Consider the following 17,593-nt stretch of genomic DNA (forward strand, 5'->3'; position numbering starts at 1 on the left):
TAAGAAGGACCAGCCAACCAGCTTCCCTATCCTGACAAAACTCCTGGAAAATATCAAACATACGATCACTCAGAGCCTCTCCTTTAAGCAGCACCTCATCCATCAGTGGTGCTACTGTAGGTATTAGGTTTGTTTTTCACCCCATGGACTAGGAAGAGTGGCAGACTTATCCATGCTTTGGGGCATTTTGAAGTAGCATTGTTAGTTCTGTTAAGAGTGATCAGGCTGGAGAGCCGATTTAAGAAGCACATATTTATGATCTTATTTCTCTAGAAGCACTCCTGGTACCAACTGTGTTAGACAGGGTTCTCTAGAGAAACAAAACCAGATTGCTAATAATTTTATATATTTATACAGATAGATAGATAACATAAGAAATAAACAGTTAATTAAATTATAAAGCAGTACAAATGGCTCAGTGCAACTCACTCCCGTAGGACAGATGTGAGATACTGGCAGTCCTTCAAGTCTTGACGGATGCCAGGTAGTCCTCTGTAGAGCAATTCAGGCTCTCCAGGCACAGGCAGCAAACAGCAAGGCAGGTCACCAACAGTCAGGCAGATGACAGAGTCCGACAGTCCCCAGCTCAAGAGATGTAAATTCCAATGATGTGGCGAAGCAGGTCCTGTAGGAACCTCAAATTACAGCGACACAGTCCATGGGTTAGGTGTCCCACGGGTAGTGTAGCTTGCAAACTGAGGCACAGAACAAGCAAGGCAGCCGCACACTGGTCCAATGGTCAAAGAGCAAGAGACAAGAAAGGCGAGGCTTGCCAAGCCATTGATCTTGCCACCCTTCAATTAATCCCACATGTGTTTATCAGCCAGGTTAGCGCAATAAATGAACTACCCCACAGCCCCATGTGCAGCAGAAGGAAACACTGCCCGGTGCTGCACCAATCCTCACAATTCTTTTTTTTTTGGAGCCCATTGCTGCAGCCACTGTGTCAATCCATCTTGTTGAGGCTTTTCCTCTTTTTTGACCCCCTCTACTTTGCCAAGCATGATGTCCTTGTCCAGGGTCTGGTTTCCCCTGATAACATATCAAAAGTACATGAGACAGTCTTACCATCCTCACTTCTCTTCCATACTACACAGTCTTCACCCCTAAAATGTTTGTATACAGTAGCTTTTTCCCCTATGCCACTTTTACCATCCTCGCTTCTAAGGAGCATTTTGGCTGTACATCTTCCAAGAGAGATGTGTTGGCTCTTCTGGCCAACCAAACCAAGCTCACTCCACTGAGCCCACTCTGACGCCTGGCTTCCCTGTCGGACAGGGGAGAGCTTCCCCTGTGGGTTTCTGAGACTGCAGCTCTTTACCAGAGAAGAAAGCCTCCTCTTTCCCAAGAGGAAGGACTAGTGGTTTTGAACAGCTAACCTCACAGTTAGCAGCCTAAGTTGTAACCAGCACACCACCGGGGCTCTACTTCTCCTGGCCATCCATGGTATTTTCAATATTCTTGCCCAGTTCCCTAATTCAAACACATCCATGCTTTCGTGGCCTTTCTTATTAGTGCCCAGTTACCACATAAATATGGGAGGCCATTGAAAATATCATGGCTTGGGTCAGGCGACTAATTGGGCTGCTAACTGCAAGGACAGCAGTTTGAATCCACCAGTCACCCTGAGAGAGAGGGATGAGATTGTCTGTTCCCATAAAGGTTTACAGTCTCAGGAAAGAAAAGGGGTAATCCTATGCTGCCCTATCACGTTGACATGAGTCCAAATGCTCTCAGTGACAGTAGGTTTGCTCTGGGTCAGGTGCCCCTTAGTCCTCAAAATGACCTCTTGGCTCTTTAACAATTTAAAGTGGTTTTGTGTAGCTGCTTTGGCCGATGTAAAACGCGTCACTTGATTTATTCTCTGATGCTCCATGGATCCAAATAAAATAAAATCCTCGACAATTTCTCTCTTTTCTCCATGCATCATGATGTTGTCAACTGGCTCAGTCGTGAGGCTTTCTTGTTTTCTTTATGTTGATGTGTAAGCCATACTGAGGGTCGTTAGTCTTTGACTGTCATCCGTAAGCGAGGTCGTGTCATCTACCTCTCAAAGGCCCCTGGTGAGTTCTCCTCCCTTCATGACACTGTATTCTTCAGCTGGGCCAGCTTCCTGGATTATTTGCCCAGCGTATAGATTGAACAAGGGTGGCAACAAAAACCAACCCTGATACACACTGATCCTGATGTTAAGCCATGCAGTAGTCCCTTGGTCTGTCCGTACAACTGCCTCGGCGTCTGTCTACAGCTTCCCCAGAGCACAATGAAGTATGCTGGAATTCCCATCCTGCGCACTGTCAGCAGAGTTGCTTATGATTCGCGCAGTCTGATGCCTTTGCACAGCTAAAGAAAACACAGGTAGACAGACATCTTGCCTGTATTCTCTACTTTCAACCAAGACTCAGCTGACATCCACAGTGAGAGCCCTGTTCCACATCATCTTCTAAATCCAGCTTAATTTGCTGCAGCTTCCTGATGGTACCGCTGCAACCACTTTTACATTATCTTCGGCAATTTTTTACTTGCATGTGATATTTATGCTACTTTAAAAAATAATTTCTGCATCCTGTTGGGTCATCTTCCCTGGAATGGACATAAATATGGATTTGGGCCATGTAGCTGTATTCCAAATAGCTCAACATAACCTTCCTGCATTGCATCAATTTTTGGGGACTATTTCAATTAGTATTCTGTCAATTCCCAGAGCCTTTTTGAATAACAGCTGTAGAATCTGTTCTCCCTTATAGACCTGTAGCTGATATCCAATCATATACAGCATCGCGCTTCAAGATAGATCTTGACGTGTTCTTTTGGATGAGGAATGTGAGGCCATTTCTCTTGAATTTGTCACTCCCAGCGGAACAAACCATGTCTTCGATGTAACGTGGCAAAACCACTCCATTGCAGCTCACCTGCACCTAAGATATTGATCTCTATGCACTCCGTTACATTTTTGACGACTTCGAGTGATCCTGGGTCCGCACTTCGTATGGTCCATGTTCCAGTCGTTAATGGATGTTTTCACAGGCTGCTCCTCAATCTGAGCTGTGCCCCACCAGTCAATGAAAGGCCCCAAAGCTCCAGCCACGTCATCAAGGGCAACTGTACTTTGCGGAGGTCATGCTCCTCCAGTCATATCTTGAACGCCTTCCGCTCTGGGCGTTTCCCTGTTTGCCTGAGTTGAGTGAATGCCTTAAGGACTAAGGAAACCTGCCTGTCTCCATTTTATCCACCTTGGAGGTTACTCGGGACAGAGGAGGGGCAGGTATAGCCTGAAGCACGGCAAGGTGAGCGCAGGAGTCTGCCTGGGGAAGAGTTATTGAGACACCCTTGGGAAATTGGGCCACTTAAAGTTGTATAATTTGGAGAGCTTCATTCATATCTAGGAAAAGATGCGCATCCAGAAAAGCAGAAGTCATCCTAAAAGTCTCTCAGCTCAGTCAGAAGCTGTCTGCTCCAGCTTAGACTTATTCTGCAAAGTCTAGACAAGGCTTGGGGATCTTTTCTCAACAGTTTCTCTCTTTCTCTTCCATTTGTTTCTGGGGGGTTGTGCAAGTCTGGGTAGACTAGAGAAACAAATTCATAGACCCTCATATGTTGACTATTGAGAAAACATCCCAGTCCAGTCCAGATCAAGTCCATAAGTCCAATATTAGCCCATATGTCCAATACCAGTCTATAAAGTCCTCTTCAGACTCACGAAATACATGCAATGATGCTGATTTCAGGAGGATCACAGGTCAGTGGGTTGGAAGTCTTGTGAATCCAGTGGTGTTGTAAGCATCTCAGCGCTGGCAGGGGTCTCTACGTAGCTTCTCCGGCTCCAGAGATCTGGTTGCATCAGGGTAGGTCCACGTGGCTTCTCCAGCTCCCAGGGCGTAGTGCCGTGTGTCTTGTCATCAGAGTGTCTCCAAGGGAGTGAGTCAAGAGAGAGTGTGTCTTCCACCACCAAGAAGGAAATACAGGAGTTCCCAGAATCCTCAGGGGAAGGCCATGCCCACACAGAGGCCTCATTGGCTATGGCCGATTGACAGACTAGACTCCACCCCTTCACTCTTAATCCTCTCACGTTCCAAATTGACACCAGTTTCCGTAACTACCACGGGGGTGGAGGGGAGCTGGGGCAGGGCGGGGATGGAAATCAATAAACTAAGAAACAATTAGCCTTTAATAAAAGAAAAACTTTTGTATATTCTCAAAGCACTAAAAGACAATATGGACCAATAATGAAAGGGGACCAAGGAAAGGGCATATAAACAAAATGAAAATGTTTGCCAAGAGATACAAGCTTGGAAAGAAACCAGACAAAACTTCTGGAGTTGAAAGTACAATAGGTGAAATTTTAAATTCCCTCCAGGGATTCCACAGCAGGTTTGAGTCGACAGATGAATCTGTGAACTTGAATATAAGCAATGGAAATGATTCAGTCCGATGAACAGGAATATTTATCTGGAAAATTGGGCAGAGTATAGGAGATCTGTAGGACACCGTTAATCAGACTAAAAGATGTCACAGGACAGCCGCCAAAGGTGACAGGAAGGAGCAAGAATATTTGAGGAAGTGACGAGCAAACTTTCCAGATTTGACAAAAAAAACAAATATTGCATAATTTCCCCTTGAAATAGGTGAATTCATCAAGACCCAAAAAAGATGAATCATTATCAGAAGCTGCAGGTGAAAAAGCTTCACTGTGGTGTTTTGAAGTGGAAACAAGTTTGTCCCGTCCCTCAGGACATCAAGAACGTGGACACCTGAAAGAGGGACTGGGAATGAAGATGGGCAAGGGCGCGAGAAATGGAGGCAAGACAGGAATCTGATCAAGCCTCATTTATTGAGCTGAGAGCAGAGGTTTAAATAGCCAGCGAGGGGCTGGCACCATTACGTCACATGTAAAATAGGGTACAGCTGAGGCAGCCAATAGTCGTGCATCTCCAAACAAGGAAGGAATGGTGGCAACTGATCAAACAGGTAAGTATGCTAATGAAGCATTCCTGGTGAGCCTGGGGGGAGATGCCATCAGACATGTATTGACCAATGAGCATAGCAGCTGCTAGTGAAAGTTCACCAATCCTAGCAAGGGTCAGGGCAGCCACCCTCTGGCGGGAAAGGAACAAAGGGCAGGAAAACCTCTGGGTAGTTTGTATGGCGAGAGTAGATTCATGGCTAAAATCCAGGGTGGGGAGACACGCAGCTCCCTACATGTCCCCCTTCTTTACCAATACAATAATAGGCAAGAGTATGATTCTCATATGGAGTATCCCTGGGGGGCTGCGCCTGGCTTAGGTTGTCGGGCTACTGACTCATCCTCACCTGTCATTGGTCTCAAGGAATGCGCATTTTTCAAAAGCAAACCAGGGCCTGGCTTAGGTTGGTATGAGTCATGCCCAATCATACCCGTCATTGGCTGTCCAGCCCAGCACACAAGGGAAGGGGGTCTTATCACTCGGATGAGTCTGAGAGTGGGCCACCCTTGTCCATCATCTCTAGCAGATGATAATGCACCTGGATAGGTTTAGCCTGGATTGCCTCGATTTGTTGTTTTATGAACGCCATGAGTTTGTTGAACAATACAGGGCCCAGGGAAATAATGATCAGAATTACAATGAAAGGTCCAACAAAGGGGACAATTGTGTGCTTAGTGAAAGTACAATTGCTGCAGTAATAGAAGTAGCAACTGAACAATATAGTAAAATACTTGCTATAAGCAAACCTACAAAATGCTTATGTTTGGTTAATGCTTTCTCAAATCTCTTCCAATACCGGTAACCATCTTTTGAATACCAAGGCCCAGTAATATCCACTGGTAGCATAACTAAGAAGATTGATACAAAATAGCAATGACAATACCTTCAGGGGTCTAGGTAATACATTTGGACAAATTACAATTATTACAAAACATGTCAAACTTATAATCATTATGATCTATAATAATATTCCCTGCCAAAGTACATAAGACGATGTTACATAGGCAGTAACGTTTCCTTGCAGTCTGTAGGAAAGGCCCATAAGCTTCACATTTCCAAAGTACTCTCTATTTTTCATTCGGCAATATTTTTTAATTATTGTCCTGGTTGCTGGACCAGTCGATGATATATCTCTCTTTTGTGATGTTATACTGGATGGGCTTGTCTCCACAATATGGTTTTATTATTCTTTTACGTCTCTAGTCCACAAAAAGAAAAAGGCTGTGCAGTAGATGAGATTACAATTCCTTCACCTTGAACAGGGACGGACACCGTGATTTCCAGACTTCCCAGACAACAGGATGTTAGAGTGGTGGATCAGGAACATAAGCCTAGTACTGCTCACTGTGCGAAGTTTCCAGAAGCACTTGCAGGCAAATTACCATCTGCATAGTTTGCAAACTGCATCAACTTCTCTGGCAGTCACCTTGCTCCATCAGCATCCTGTGGGAAAAAACACAAACATGCCCTCGCCCCCAAATTAGGAGGGGAGCTGGCTCTTGCCATTAAGTGGATCTTTCCATTTTTACATATGCTTTGTCTTTATATTTGGCAATCCTTTTCCAAAGGCAGTCAGCAGCAGACTGACCGTGTACATCCAAATTCCAAAATGTTAAAATAAAGTATGATTAATTAAATTGTGAGGAGTAGAACGCAGCTCCCTACACAAGTTTGTTTTTTATCACTGTGAATATAAATGACATCACAATTAAAATACGAACCTTGATCCCTCTTCCAAACTGATGCTCTGTCCAAAGTTTTGCATCACGAAATACGGACAGTGGCCTTTCCTCTAAAGTTTAGAGTCGAAACTCACTGCCATCGATCGAGTGGATCTCGACTCACAGCGATGTGATCCTGCAGGACGGGGTAGAACTGCCCCGTGGGCTTTCAAGATGGTAACTCTTTACAGAGTTGAACAGTTTGTCTTCCTCCCCAGGGTCCACTTCTGGCAACTTGAAAAATCACCGAATCCCTTTGACCTGAATGAAATTTCAAAGGTTCCCCTCTGCCGTAATCATTCAATTCTCTTCCTGCTGAATGGCATGGCCTTCTTTTCTTAAATCCTGTTTGTTTGTTTGTTTGTTTTCCTTTCTTTCTTCAGATGTGTCCACCAGTAGAAAAATCTACCCCCCGATAATGGGGCTTAGGATATCTTTCCATTAGAAAACTATGTGCATTTTCTATAACCCCACTGCATATGTTTATGAAAGGTGCAATAAAAACGTCCTCTCCCTCTGAACCAAGTTAGATAAAGTTTGCCTGCTTGTTTATAGAGAACGGTGCTCAGGCATCTAGAAGGTCGCTGGGTGGCACAAAGGGCTTGCACTCAACTACGAACCTAGATGTCGGCAGTTCAAAGCCATCGAGGGGCTCTGCAGAAGCAAGTCCTGGTGGTCTGTTCCTGTGAAGATTTCAGGCCACTAAGCGAAGCTCTTCAGAGCACTCTGTAAAACAGAGCTGACCCAGCAGCACCTGACCAACGCGGTCGACGTGAGCTAGTTAGGAGAAAGCTGCAGGGGCGCATTATCCCCCTGCTCTGGAGATGCTCAACGGCATAAAAACACTTGGCAACGTTTTCCATCTCGACAAAGCTCTCTTCCTTCAACCCTTTATCTCTTCCCGGCTGCAGTCACGGTCTTCACAGCCCAACTCCTAGAAAAGGTGGACTCTGCTTGCTGCCCTCACTTGCTCTCCTCTGCTTGCTGCCCTCACTTGCTCTCCTCCCGTTCTCGCTTGAACCCACACGGGTTGAACTTGAATGCCCACAACATCTCAAACTGCTTCCATCAAGGTCCTCATGCCCCGTCCATGCCATTGATGCTAAGGGCGGGCTCCCAGCCTTTATCTCACTCCACCTCTTAACAGCATCTGATACTGCTGCATGCTCCCTTCTCCTGCTTCCAACACCCTCCTGACTCCCCCCCTCGGGGAGACCATAGGTCTCCTGCTCCTTTTCTGGTTCTGCCTAAACTCTTGAGCATCACAGCGTCCGGCTCCAGGATGCGGGTTCTCCTCGCTCTTTTCCAGCCTCCTGCACTTACGCACAACCCGCACACTAACAAGGGACATCAGTTCCTGGCTAAACAGGCGACATGCTCTGACAGGAGTCGGAGCCGATTTGTTGGCCCCTGGCGGGTGTTTTTGTTATACATTAACAGTCACAGCCTCGTTCCTGACCTCCAAATTTGCATATCCAAACGCCTGGGGAATTTCAAGTGCATCTCATACGAAGAATTTCCAAACTTCAGAGTTCCCTTCAGTGTCCCAGACAAGCTGTCCTTTACTGGTTGGTCCCATCTTTTCCCAGTCGGTCAGGCTAAAGAACATCAGCCATTCTTCACGCTCCTGCCTCCCTAGACTTCCAATCCATCGCTAATCCTGGGGGCTGTGCCTTCCAACTCCTTCCAAGATGCAAACTTTCCTCGTCACCGCATGGCCATCAGCCTTCTCTCAGCCCCCACCCTGAATTTCCAACTTCCCTTCCTGGTTCCACGCCTGCCTCCCTCTCAGTGGATTTTCAGCACAGCTCTCGGGTTTACCTTTCAAAACCTATGTCAGCTCCCACCACATCTCTGCTCAAAACCCTCCAGCTACTTCCGACCTCATTCACCATAAAGTCGAGGTTCTTAAGGCGGTCAAGGTGCCCTCCGATCTGACCTTCCAGTATCCCTCTGTCCTCTGCTTCACTCAGCCCACTCCAGGTACCTCTCCCCTTTGTTCCCAGAACACATCATGCCCAGTCCTGCCTCAGGACCTTTGCAGATGCTGCTCCTTCATTCGGAGCACTTCTCTCGAAGATCTCCAAATGGTTTGCTTCTCCACTTAATCCAGATCGCTCACAAGTCCCATCTTATGGGAAGGCCTTTTCCTGCTTATGCTGCATCAAATAGCACCCGCCACCATCATCCCCGGAGCTTAGTCTATGTGGGCTTTCTTGCTCACAACTCTAACGGTGACCCGAGAGAGTATATAAGTTTGTTTTTGTTGGAGTCTTCAAGTGCCATGGGAGCGGGGATTGTTTCCCAGAAAGGTGTCCCACCCCTAGCTGGAATGGCATCTCATGCAACCGTTCTACAATTACTGTTGAACGGGAGAGGGCAGCCAATGGGACTTTGAAGAAGAATGGCTGCAGCTGAATTGTGGTGCTGGAGGAGAACACCGAACGGACCCTGGGCTGCTCAAAGGACAGACCGCCATCTGCCTGGAAAGAAGTAAGACTAGAGAGCTCCTTAAAGGCAATGATGGCAAGAATTCTCGTTATGCCCTTAGGACATGTGGTCGCGAGAGGCCAGTCCCCGGAAAAGGACATCCTGCGGGGTAAAGTAGAGGGCCAGTGAAGCAATGGGAGACCTTCAGGGAGATGGGCTGTTAGGATCGATGGTGACACTGGCACGACACCGGGCAGGGTTTCCTCCTGTTGTGCATGAGGTCGAGATGGGCAGGAAGCAACTCGATGGCACCGAATGACAACCACAACCATGTGACTTCCAGGCTTCTGGCTTGGGTGACTGTCACTCACTGAGATTTGGGCACACAGAGGGCTGGGGAGGCGAGAGGGGCGAGGAGGGCAACCGGAGCCATTTCCTTAGGGAGTTGGTTGACTTTGAGCGGCCTGCTGTCCAGATGGTCCATTCACTCTGGAGGACAGGAGAGGGCTCTGGGCTGGAAATGGAGGATCCCTGGCTCTCTGGCAGCGACTCCTCCCAGAAGACACACCCTGGAGAGAGACTTGCCGGCCATGCCTGGGAAACACCAACCTTTACCACATGGGAGGAGCCAGAGAGGCCTGGATGGCAGAAGGAGGGGCACCGGAGCAGGGAAAACCAGAGGAAATCCAGGCTAAGGAAGGTTACGGTTTCCGAGAGGACGGAGGATTCTACAGTGCTGGTTGCCACAAAGTGGTCAAGTGCATGAGGTCCAGGCAGAACGGTCAAGGCAGACAGTGGAGAGATGGGGCAGGAGCCAGATCGCAGTAGGACAGAGAGAGAATGGGAGGCATTCTCTACTATAGGGGTGCTATCAGACGCCATCAGCTCAACGGGTGAGTTTGGTTTGGTTTTTCCAAAGAATTGATTGGGGGTGGGGGGAGTGAGGTGTACTTGAAAGGGTTTTTTGTTCCTTTATTTTGCTTTTTTCGTGGATGAAACATACACCTTTTTATATACTAGGTTGGAAGGGAAGAGACCATGAGACTAAAAATGAAAATAAAGAAGAAATATGAATGTTCTAGAGGGCAGACAGGAAAGCTGGCTGGAATTGCTCTGGGCAGGAGAGAGGCCCATGGATAAGGATGGGGGAGGATATTTGGGGGTGTGGGGGTGTGTGGACAGCCAGACAGGTAGAGCCACACCAGTAAAGAAGAAGAAGAAGAAGAAGCAGCAGCTCTGTGTAGGTGTCACCACCTAATGGTGGCTTCAGGTAAACCCCAAAGCCCCATGGCTGTGCAGCCAGCAGAGCCGACACCCAGCCTCTGCCTTACAAATCTGGTAGGATCAATCTGATTTTCACAATAAGTATCACATCTGAAATCCTAGCTGCAAGGGAGTCCAGCAGCCTACCGCAGTGCAGGAAGGCACGCCAGGAGAAGGGTGGGATGCGTGTTGAGAACCCCTCATCTGTCGCCATTGTGAAATATACATAGGTCACAAAGAGGGTGTCTCTGGGTGGCCTAAATGGTTCGACGTTCAACTGCTAACCAAAGAGGTGGTGGTTCAGAAGCACCCGGAGTGTCTCAGAAGAAAGGCCTGGCGACTGGCTTTGAAAAGGTCACGGTCCTGAAAGCCAAATGGAGTGCAATTCCACTCCGACACACATGGTTAACCATGAGTTAGAATCATCTTCAACGACAAACAAAAAACCTCACTGCCATCCAGTCGATGCCGGCTCAGAGTGACCCTATAGAACTGGGTCGAACGGCCCCTGTGGATTCTCAGGGCTGTAATTCTTTATAAGACTAGAAAGCCCGTCTTTCCCCCACAGAGTGGCTGGTGGTTTCGAACTGCCGACTTTATGGTTAATAGTCACTATGCCACCAGGACTAGAACAAAGTTAAAAGTTAAAGAGGGTGAAGATGGTAGGAGATGGTTGGCAGAGGCCTTATGGGGTCCTGGAGAACCGTGGTAAGGAGACTCAAAACAAGATGGGAAGTCAGCGAAGGGTTTCCATCAAGGGATTGCCTGGGGCTGCTGTTCCCTGCCCATGGCGGTAATGACAGAGTTCTCCCCCTGTGCACGTCAGCTAAGCTGGGGCTGGCTGGGCCTCCCCTGCATTCGCTTCCCTGCAAGTCTGGAGTCTGCCCCAAACATGATCGCAGGCCAGAGACCCATGCAGAGATTAGTCATTTGAGGCAATTGCCTGTGGTCTGAAGACCCATCTGGATTTGAGGAGTCTGCCATCTCAACGATTCCCTCACCCCAAACTCACCCCCACTCTCACCACAGGAGCTTCTGAAGGTGCTACCGACACAGGTGTGCACAATTTCACTATGTAATTGCTCGTCTGGGCAGTGAGCTAGCTCTGCCATCTCATCGTTTGCCTTTGCGGAGAGATCCCTTCAAGGATTAAAGCCTAACTAGCCCCATTTCAAGGAACTCTGGCGGCATAGTAATCACAAGATCAGCAGTTCGAAACCACCCACTGCTCCTTGGGAGAAAGACCAGGTTTCTACTCCCATAAACAGATCCAATCTCAAAAATCCCCAAGGTCAGTTCTGTCCTGTCCTGTCAGGTCACTGTGAATCAGAATGAACTCCATGGTCCTGATGATTTTTCTTTTTGAGCTCCCGTTTCAAAGCCAGCGATTGAAACCATCTGCCTTTAACACTCCCTCCTATTTCTCTTATTTCGTGACGATTTCGTATATGATTCCTTTCCAGAAATAATTGTTTTTTGAACCTTCAAACCAATGCAAAGAGGTATGGAGTATCAGCCCTGCTTTCCCGCCCTTCTCCTGTCCTCCCAGGGAAAGGTAGTGTGTGGGATATCCTGGCCAAATCCCTGCCTTCAGGACACACCTCTCAGCCCCCTCTTCTGACCCCAGGGCCTCCCACAAAAGAAGTGCCGGAAGCCCGGGCCGCCTGCCAAGCGAGTAGCCATGGCACCGCGGAAAGGAACGCTAAGCCCCGAAACAGCCGTTTTGCATCTCATTTTTCGTCGGGGCTGGTGACCAGCCAACGCGGATGGCAGACTGCTGGGATCGCAGCCCTGACCCACAGCTCGGCGAGAATGGGGCCAGGCCTTTGTGTTGACCAAACTGCGTCTGGGGACGCGCTCCCCTTGCAAACAGGCCGTGGTGGGGGGCGCGGGGGGCGAGCATGGTGGCGGAAAGCAAGTGTGCTTTGTCTGGAATTCTGTCGATTTTCAAAAGGGGGGCCTGGTTGATCTTATGGAACTGTGAAACCAAACCACGCCAGAAAACCTCACTGCCAGGGACTCAATTCTGAGTCAGGGCGACCCTTGGGCAGAGGAGCACCCACCTGTGTGGTTCCCGAGACTGTAACTCTTGACCGCAGAAGAAAGCCTCATCTTTCTCCCTGGTTTCTGGGGTGGGGTGAGGGTGTGGGGCTGAGGAGAGGGGGAATCTTTGGACTAGAACTCGCATCCCTTCGCCTGTCCCCAGAGAAGGCAGCCCCCCTCCCCGCCACCACCGGCTAAACGCCAAGCACGCAGGTCCCTCCAGGCACCCCTGTTGTCCGTAACTGCCACGGGCTTGGCCCCAGCTCACGGAGCTCCCTGGACAATGGGACAAAACGCTGCAGGGAGCCAAGCCCCCAGATTGGCTGTGGACCAGGTCAGTATCATCTATCAGGCTTTCCTGGGCTGAGTTTAGAAAGACAATCCCCGGGGGCTGGCTGGCTGCCACTCTTTCTTGAGTCAGCATGAGAGAGCAGCAGGTACGTAGCATCGCTGGCCGTTAGGAGTCAGAGCTGGCCACAGGGCACCTGCCCACCACACCCCGATAGGCTCCACCTATGTGCCTTCCTCCCCCTCTACTCCGGGAACCTCTCATACTGTGTTCTCACCTAGTCACCTGATTGCTTTGGGAATGACAGGCATGGGAGGTGGGTGGATAGACAGGGAGGAGGCAGGGGGACCGGTAGAATTAAGGGACTTGTCTGAGCTTCATAGTCCATGAGAAGGAACCAGGATGCCACCCCCAGGCCCTCGGACTCCTGACTTGGTGCCCCTCCCACCACACGAGCTGGTTGGTGTCTTAGACATCATAGACGTAGACAGACACCAGAGGCCCAGAGACACCCCAGAGGCAGAGCAACTTGGCATGGGCCCTATCTCTGACATTCACTGTGTGACCCTCGGTTAATTACTTAACCTCTCTGTGCCTCTCTGTTCCTACCGTTGCCAAAGGGGGCTGGTAATTCTTGTTACCAGACTTGGAGGACATAATAAAGAAGATACGGCCCAGAAAGGGAGTCCTAGAAGCCCTGGAACACAGAAAATGGTGAAGCATTCTGCCATTTTCTATTATTAGCTTATATAATTTTTTAAGCTTCTATAATTTTGGTCATCATTGATTACCTCTCATTTGGTTCCCTGGTGGCATAATGCCTTGGGCTGCTGACCTCGGGGTCAGCAGTTCGAAACCACCAGCTTCTCAGAGGGAGAAAGATGAGGCTTTCTACTCCTATAAGCAGTCCCAGAAACCCACAAGGGCAGTTCTACAGTGTCCTATAGGGTCACTCTGAGTCAGCATTGACTCAATGGCCATGAATTTGGTTTGGGGTTTATTTGGTTCCCTGAAGTTCAAGGTTGGCTGGACGTGGAGCCCATGTCTGGACATTGCCCTGCTTCTGCAATCCTCCCAGAGAGGCTGCCCCCACCTGATGTGCAGCTTTTTCATTCAGTCTTCCTAGATGCGTGTATCATTGCTCAGTACAGGGTTTGGGCTCCTTCCAATCAGTCAGCTGATTCTGGGGTCTGGGAGAGCTCTGTGGACCTCAGGGGCCACTCACATTAGTGGGTCTCTCAAGCCAGAGGGGCGCTGGGGGTTCCCTCCTCCTGATCACATAGCTCCCAGCCTGCTGACCACCACCCTTTCTCTTCCAGTGTGCTACTGGTGCTGACTCAGATGAGAGCTAACATAGCTGCCCTGGGACTCACTCACCCTGATGACGTGGTGCCAAGCATTCACATCTTCAACCCCTCCAGCCGCCTTCCTGGGGTCGAGATCCCACCACCCTTGACAGGTTCACCCAGGCCCAAGTCAGCTCCTCCAACACCTCCTGACTTCCACCCACCGAACTTGACTCTCCTACTGTAGAAACAGGCTCTGCCTCCCTTCCAAGCACACCTGCCTGTCCCCTTGTACATATCCCCACCTCTGAGATCTCCAATAAAGTTCATGTACTCGATTCTTCCGAAGGGAAAGCCAAGGTCCCAGGGCCCTGACATACCACCGGTCCTGGCACTCAGGTGACCTGACTTCAAGACTAGCATTCAACTTCCAGACATGAATGCCCAACTTCTGCCCATTGGAATCACTCGGGTCTCCTGCTCAAAATCCAAACTCACTGACAAAGTGGAACTCTCCCCTGCACATCTCCAAGGCTGTAAGTCTTTGGGGCAGAGGGTGCAGAAAGCCTCATCCTTTTCCCACAGAGTGCCTAGTGGGTTTGAACTGCAGACCTTATAGTTAGCAGTCCAACATGTAATCCACTACGCCACCAGGGATCCTTCAGGCCTTAGGCTAAATCACACTCCCTAGGGCTTGGGCAGGCGTCATGTCTGTGTTGCATTGTTGTCTTGGTTTGTTCTCCTAAGTGCCTCCTACAATTCCAATGTGCCAACCTGTTTGGCAGCTGTGTGCTCCCCAGAACCAGGGTCAACAAATAATGCGTGTGGCTCTGAAGTGATATTGAAACATTATAGAGGATATTATACAGATAATGGTAATTAATTTGTTTGTAAAAACCTATTTAAGGCTCTCAAATAATTTTTAAATTGTTGTGTGGGGACAAGATCCGCTCTTGCGTCTCAAAAGGGGTTTCCCTACCTATTTCCAGAACCCTGCTGGAGGGAAGCCTGGGAAGGGTCATTTTTAAATACCGGAACTGGTTTTAGATCATTCAACCTTGATGGCGAGTCTGTCTTGGAAGAAGTGTGGCTGGAAGGCTCCTTAGAGGCAAGGGTGGAGAGACTTCGCCTTACCTACTTGGGACATGTTGTCAGGAGAGACCAGGTCCTGGAGAAGGACGTCGTGCTTGGTAAAGTGGAGGGGCAGTAAACTTGAAGATGGTCCTCGACAAGACAACTGACACAGTGGCTGCAGCAATGGGCTCAAGCATGGGGGCCACGATGAGGGTGGGGCCAGGCCGGGCAGGGTTTCCTTCTGTTGTGATATGGGTCAGAACCGACGCGATGGCACCTGACCATGATGTCCCTTACAAGAGCTTCCCACCTCCCATCACCTGACAACCACTGTGTTAGCCTGGGTACATTAGAGAAACAAATCCACAGAAGCTTTTATGTATAAGAGAGCGTTTTATATAAAGAGAAGTGCACATCAAGAAAATATCCCAACCCAGTGCTTCCCAAGCCCACAAGTCCAACATTAACGCATTAACCCATATGCTCAACACCAATCCACAAAGTCCTCCTCCATCTCACAAAACACACGCAATGATGCCAACTGCAAGAGGAAAGCCGAGTTAGTGAATGTGTAAGCACCTCAGCACTGGCAGGGGTCTCCACACGGCTGCTCCAGCACCCAGGGCTGCATTGGGGTAGGTCCATGCAGCTTCTCCTCAGGGGTGTCTTGCAGGAAGTGAGCCTTGTCAGCTGAAGCAGGGAACTGGCTAAAGCAGCTTTGCCCTGGTCCGACCATCACAAAGCAAGAGACCCGAGAACTCGAAAGGTGAGGCTCACCGAGCCATTTATTGCTCCACCCTTCAATTAACCCCACATGTGTTTATCGACCAGGTTGGCACAATAAACTTTAACTATCTCAACCACTCACCTCATCTCCATTTGCCTTTTCTGTCTGGGTGAAAACTACCGTGTTTCCAAAGTTCACCCATATGCAAACACCTGCCAGTGCTCTCGGTCACTGACAACCCACGTTATAGAACGAAAGTCACATTTGACGTGGGTTTTGCTGCTCTGCAAAGCTGTACAAGTTGTTTTCATCCAGTTCCTCCCATTATCTTCCTGAGTTAAATGTGCATTCTGTTTCAAATTGAAATGTAATTATTTTTACATTTTAATTTTATTATGTTTATATTTAATTAGTTTTACATGAACCTGTGCAAAACAGCCTGTGGAGACAATTAGCCCGTGGCCATCAAGTCACGCAATTTGCTAAGATGCCAAAGAGGCAAAATCTTTTGGCTTCACCCTGCGCCCCCCCACCTCATCATTGAAAAGCCTACTGCCATTGAGATGACACACAGCAGCTCTATCTGGGGCTTCTGAAACAGCCTCTCCTTTCTCCTACCCAGCAGCTAGTGGATCTGAACCACCAACTCTGGGGTCAGCAGTGCAACACCTAACAGACCATTTTTGAGCCCTACAAATTATTGTGATAACCTAGTATTCCCAAGATTATTTCTTGTAATATCCTGTTCAATAAAGCCAAGATTTCCAATAAAGAATTCATCCTTTAAAAGGGGGGAGATGTTTCATTAAATAGCCAGGCCCCTTATTAGATGTTTTACTTAATTATCATCCTTCCCTCGTGGTTCCTTTTAACTTCTGATTTTCAGGGTACCAGGACTACTCATTCGCAGAGCATTAGGCTGCCAAGTTGTATAAAGTTACGGTGCTGTGGAGGAGCCCTGGTGGTGCAGTGGTTCTTCACTGGGCTGCCATCATCAAGGTCGGTAGTTCAAACCCACCAGTGGATCTATAGGAGAAAGGTGGGGCTTTCTACTCCTGTAAAGAGGTACAGCCCAGAAACCCTCCAGGGCAGGGCGGTTCTACCGTGTCCTGGAGGGCAGGGACGAGTCGCACTAAGTGGACGGCAGGGAGTTTCTGTGCGGTGGTCTGTGGGTTAGATGTCAGGCGTCTGGTTTTGAGTTTGGGGGTAGGGACAGAAGAGAAAACCCTCAGCTTGAGTCCATTGCTGCAGCCACTTGTCAGTCTTGACCAGGGTCCTCCTCTTGCTCCGTTGCCCCTCGACTTTCCCCGGCATGATGATGTTCGTTTCCAGGGACTGGTCTCTCCCGACAACACGTCCGAAGTACACAGGGCACCACCCTTGGCTCTAAGGAGCACTCTGGCTGTACTTCTTCCAAGACAGGTGTGCTTGTCCTTTGGGAAGTCTGTGGTTCTTTCTATATTTTCCACCAGCCCCGAGTTCCGACGCACCAGTTCTCCGGTCTTCCTCAATTGGCGTCCAACTTCCACATGCATGTGGGGCGATTGAAAACACCTTGACTTGGCGAGTGGAGAGCCTCCTCGTTCTCCCACGGACTGGCTGGCAGTTTTAACTGCCCACCTCTCGCCCCACTGTGCCATCAGGGCTCCATTGAAGTGGCAGAGCTAGAAGGCAATTCCAGAGGCTGCAGCCGGGGCACATTTCATTGTGCACCCCATTCCCAGGCTCCTCCGACACGCACACCAACCCCAGTTTTTGAAGTTGTCACTAATTGGGAACAACCACTGGCTCCAGAC

This window comes from Tenrec ecaudatus, chromosome 10, assembly GCF_050624435.1.
Source record: "Tenrec ecaudatus isolate mTenEca1 chromosome 10, mTenEca1.hap1, whole genome shotgun sequence".
NCBI lineage: Eukaryota > Metazoa > Chordata > Mammalia > Afrosoricida > Tenrecidae > Tenrec > Tenrec ecaudatus.